This window comes from Equus przewalskii, chromosome 10 (genome assembly GCF_037783145.1).
Source record: "Equus przewalskii isolate Varuska chromosome 10, EquPr2, whole genome shotgun sequence".
Classification (NCBI taxonomy): Eukaryota; Metazoa; Chordata; class Mammalia; order Perissodactyla; family Equidae; genus Equus; species Equus przewalskii.
This window is the reverse complement of record NC_091840.1, coordinates 26,061,260-26,066,234: the sequence shown is the minus strand read 5'-3', so window position 1 is coordinate 26,066,234 and position 4,975 is coordinate 26,061,260.

The following is a 4,975-nucleotide window of genomic DNA, read 5'->3' as shown; positions in this document are numbered from 1 at the left end:
GTCTGTGCTATGTGGGGACAAGCCTGGATGGAGCTGTTTTCTGATTTGGTCTTCGCCCATCTCTAGTGCACACCAAGCAGGAGAGAGGCCTATCAGAGTGAGGAAAGGAGAAGAGGGGACTTTGTTTTGAGGAGGGGATTGCTTTAGCACCGTTCCCCAGAGAGGAAGGAAAAGGAGAGCTTGTGCTTGAGGGTGTCACTGCTACTTCCCCTCCTGGGTCCTACAGAAGTCAGGGTCCTTGGGGGAGTGGGTGGGAAGGGCCAATGGAGGAAGCAACACAGTTCTATTTCTCTCCTGGAGTCACATTCAGAGGAGCTGGGGCGGCAGCCCCAGAAATGGCCACATGGGAGACCCTTCCCTGCCTCTGTAGGTCGAGGGCAGAGAGGCCCCATCTGCCTGGAATACCGAGGTCCTTCCTCCAGTGATGAGACAGAATGGGTGAAGGTGACAGATGGGCTTCTTCCCCCTCACCCAGAGAGACACAGCAAGCTCATTCTTTTCTGGTTCTTAGTTTATCTCAAGCCATAAGCAGCAGCAAAGAATCTGGCTTCAGGAATACTCAGTCTGGGCCTAGAGTGGACTGGGGGCAGGCCTTCGTTGTCAACCCAACCCAAGACCTTTAGAGACATGGCTGTGCATGGAAGGGCCAGGAAGGAAGTCTCAGCTGGGGTGGATGGTCGTCCTGGCTGTTGGAGGTAGGTGATGTGGGCTGCGGCCCCAGAGAGGGGCTTGTAGAGTCCAGTGGCTTCCTTCCAAGGACTTTCCTCTGCCCTGAAGGCAGGAGCTGCAGGGACTGAGGGCAGAGGAACCTCCCAATTCTGGAGGTCTGCCTTCAACTTGTCACCTTGTTCTCTCAGGGCATGATCCCAGATTCCCCACCTCCTGCAGATCCTTGGCAAAGGTGATCCGGGGTTTGTTGAGGTTCACTTTGGCTTCCTTCTCCTGGAGTTTCATGTACCAAGGCCCAGCTTGGGGAGATTGGTGGGGGCATCTCCAGAGGCTCAGCGCTGTCCCTGGAGAAGTGGGAAGGGGCATAAGGGAAGAGCTTGCTCCCTTCTGCACAGTGGTGTTTCCCTAAGCAAGGCAGGTGGCTGCTTCCTGAGGTGGGTGAGCAGAGCCACAGTTGGGTGACGGTGCAGGCAGTGACCTTAGGGCTTCTTCGTAGCTCGGTGGCAGCTGCAGGGCAGAGCAAAGGCATTAACCAACCCCCACACCCCCCATACACACTTGCCCCTTCTTTGGACTGCTGCTTTCTATCTCTCCTCTCCCCCAGTCACGGTCCTTTCTGGAAACAAGTTGAGTCCTAGAGCTGTTGGCTCCATGGAAACTTTTCTGCAGGAGCCCATCTTGAGTTGCAAGGCAGGCCTCCTTGGGCTGGTGTCTGCCATCCTTCCTTCCACCCAAAGAGGAGAAGTGGGGCCTCCAGCCAAATCCTGGGGCTCTCCATCAGTGGCCCTTTCCTTGTCCTGGCCCGAGGGACTCTAATTGGGTATTATGTGTAAAAAGAGTAATATGAAAAAAGCTCAGTTCTCCAGGGCACCCAAGGCCGGGAGGGCTGAACATTCACCTCTCTGCAGGCCCAGAGTCCGAAGCGCTGTGCAATCAGCTGGTGAATCTGCTGCTGCCGATCCTTCTTTCGAACACTTTCATAGCTGGGCAGGCGAGCCAGCTGCCACAGGGGCAGCTGGTAACTGCTAGGCAGCCCCACACAGAATACCTCGGGCCCCTGGGGATAGCCCTGTGACCAAGAAAAGCCAAGGGAGCCAGGCAGGCACGCACGACGCTTCTCCAACTTCCATCTGGACGTTCTTCCCCAGAGTGATACCACATGCCCTCCTCTTCTTCAAGTCTCTCTAGGCCTCCTCCCATCCTTCTCCTAGCCACACTAGGCTGCCAGCACACACCTCTCCCCCTACTCCCAGGTGGCAGCCCCAAGGGTCCTCCCTTACCTGCATCCGCCGAGACTCTCGGCACCTTTCTGCCTGGACCTCGGTGGGGTGTCCCATGGTGCTGAGGTAGGGAGGGGGGCTGTCCTGGGGGTTATGAAGGACAACTCAAAGTGGAGCTCAGCATTTAGGGTCAGCAAGCAAGAGAGCAAAGCCCAACCATTTCTGTCCCCATGTCCCTCTCCCCATCCCTTTAGTTCTCACTATCGAGTTCAAGGCACAAAGCTTAGACCCTCATTTCAGAAATGCACTTGGGTATAAAGAGATTCCACTACTTTCTGGTCACTAGTCATTCTCTCATGATCTGGCAGCCAGCTCTGATGACCTTTGTGGGGAGAGTCAGAGAAAACCTCCTCTTCCTGTCCCACCTCTCCATCCTCTGTCTGGTGCCCCAACTTGCAGGGATCAGAGCCTGGGGAGGCTGCAGGTCAGAAGATTTCTTTTGCTTTCTCTACCCAGGATCCCATATGGTGTCCCATCCCTGAGGAGAGGACTGACAATACCCCTACCACCACCACCCCTGCCAGCAGTCGGGGCTCTGAGCCTTCCCCTGGGAACTAGGGAGACAGTGGGCCTCCAGTTGCTTGGAGAGCTGGGAAAAGACCATTGTCTTCAGCCGCAGCTCCCAGCACTGGGTCCTGTTTTAACAATGGCCATGGAGGAGGCTGGCCAGGATGTTGTTAACTCTTTGCACACTGCTGCCCTGGCCCCGAGGGAACCCAGGCTGGAAGATGTAGAGTCTGTCATAGAGTAGATTCCAAAGGCGTCTTCCATACTGAAACAGCTTCTCCTTGGTCAGAGAGCAGGTGCCCGTTTGTTGGGATTGGGCTAGGGGACCATGAAGGGAAGGGGTTGTTGGGTAGGGGTGCTTACGTTTTGGCTGGGGCTCCGGAAGAAGTGGCAGGAGCAGAGGACCTGGCAGCACTGGGGCTCCCGCTGGTACAGCAGCAGCAGCAGGATGGCCGTGATGAACACCAGGGATGAAACTACCCTCCCCCAAGGGGCACAGCCGGGTTCAGCCTGGGTCTGGCATGCAGAGTCCCGTCTCCCCTCCCCAGGGTTGGAATTCGGCTCCAGAAGTTGGGTAGGAATGACCTGGCTGGGTCTGGTGTCAGCTTGACATGCAGGGGAGACTGAGGTGCAGGCAGCTCCCTTTGTGCTGCTGCATCAGCTCCCTGTGGGAGAGGTCTGTGCGGGAGAGCAGAGTAGCTTTATCCTGTCTCTTCCGTCAGCCCAGGGAAGGAGACATGTGTGTGAGGGAATTTACAGAGGGACATACTTAGGAAGGGAGGGGCAGGAACTTGTGGCAGGACAGACACCCTTAGAAATGTTGGATCTGAGAAGGCAGCGGAGGGCTCGAGAGTCTGGACTCAGGCTCCTGTGTCCAGCCCCTCCTGCTGTCCTAGACTGTGGCATCATGGAACCTGGCAGGGAAGGGACCTCAGGGATCCTATACTGACCATACACAGCATTCTTCCCAAGTGGCTTACTCTGGATGACCCTATAGAGGAGGCTGGGCTTCTGGCCTATGGTAAGGGGCCAAGGGTGCATCCGCCCCAACCCTGGGACTCGGACAGCAGTAGGGACTTACCAGTGGCCACAATTATGGCTGGGAGGCTGTTGTCCATGGTGATCTCTGCACGTGGAGCATCAGTGGCAGAGGGGTGCCAAGAAAGGACATCAGCCTTGAGCTACCTTGGGGACAGCCAGCAGGGCCACAGGACTGGCTCTCCCTCAACACTGGGTCACCCCCCAACCCAGGAACCGTGGCCCAGAGGGGCAACTTCATTCAGGGCCAGGATATCTGTGGGCAGCTCTCCAGGTTCTTGGCTTCTGCCCCTGCTTGTCCTGGTCAATTCTATGCCATGACCTAGTGTCCCCCAGATGGCAGTCCCCTCTGCAGGCCTGGCAGCCACTAAGGTCCCCCTAGAATCTTCAGAACAGGCTCTGCTTCCACTAAAACTGAGAGACAGCCAGGGGAGCTCCAACTTGCCCAGATCTCTGCACTTCTCAATCCCAGATCCCCTCCCAGCCCAACTCTGCCACCCTCCACTTCCCATTGGCCCAGGTAACTGGGCTCCACATGCCAATTGGCTGTCTCTGGACTTGTCACCTCAAATGGAACAGAGGTGTCCATGGTTGCCCTGGAAACTGGGCACGTGCGGGCCACAAAATACAAAAGCCTCTCTGCCCAGGCTCTCCCCATCCCTGCAAAGGAATTAGTGTGCAGCTCCAGGGGCCCAGCCTGCCCCAACCGGCCCGCTCCCATCCCCATCCCACATCCGCCTGCCCGGAATCCTGATCTTGACCCCAGGGGCCCAGCCAGGGGAGGATTTCAAAGAAGCCTCAAAAAGCCCAAGCTTCCAGGCTGAGCTCCCCTACAAAAAGATGAAGGGTGGGGACCTCCGGCAGCAGACACGCCGCACTCACATTTGCCTCAGTGACCCGGACAGAGAGAGGGGAGGGGAGGGCCCCTGCTGCCAGGCCCACCCCCTGGACCTATCGGGAGTTGTGGAGCCGGGTCCTGCAGTGCTTCTAACTCATGGGGCCAAGAGAGCCCGCCAGAGCAGTGGGAGTGGGGCTGGACTTCCTACTTCTCCCACTGGCCTGCAAATTAGAATCGCCGGGGGGGAGCTTTAAACCCACGCCACTGTTGGGTTGCCACCTCAGACCAATTAACTCTGAACCCTCTGTCAGGATCACATCCACTGGGCTGAAAGTGCAAACGCAAAGTGTTCACAGCAGGTGACAGTAATGAGTAACTAGGACCTAGGGTGATAGGGTGGGAATGGCAGAGGCTGAAACAGCACATGTCCCGCCTAGGTTCAAAAAAGAGGGCTTTGATAACTTGTGCTAACCCAACAATAGCATAGCCACAGCCCGGATTAAACCTGCAGGCTGGTCTGTGAGCCCTTAGCCAGCAGAGTCTGTGTTCTGATATTTACTGCCTGTGCCTAATATGCTGAATGCAGAGATTAATTTTTCTTTTCATTGACTTAAGAGTTGATGTAAAAAAAAAAATTCTGGAG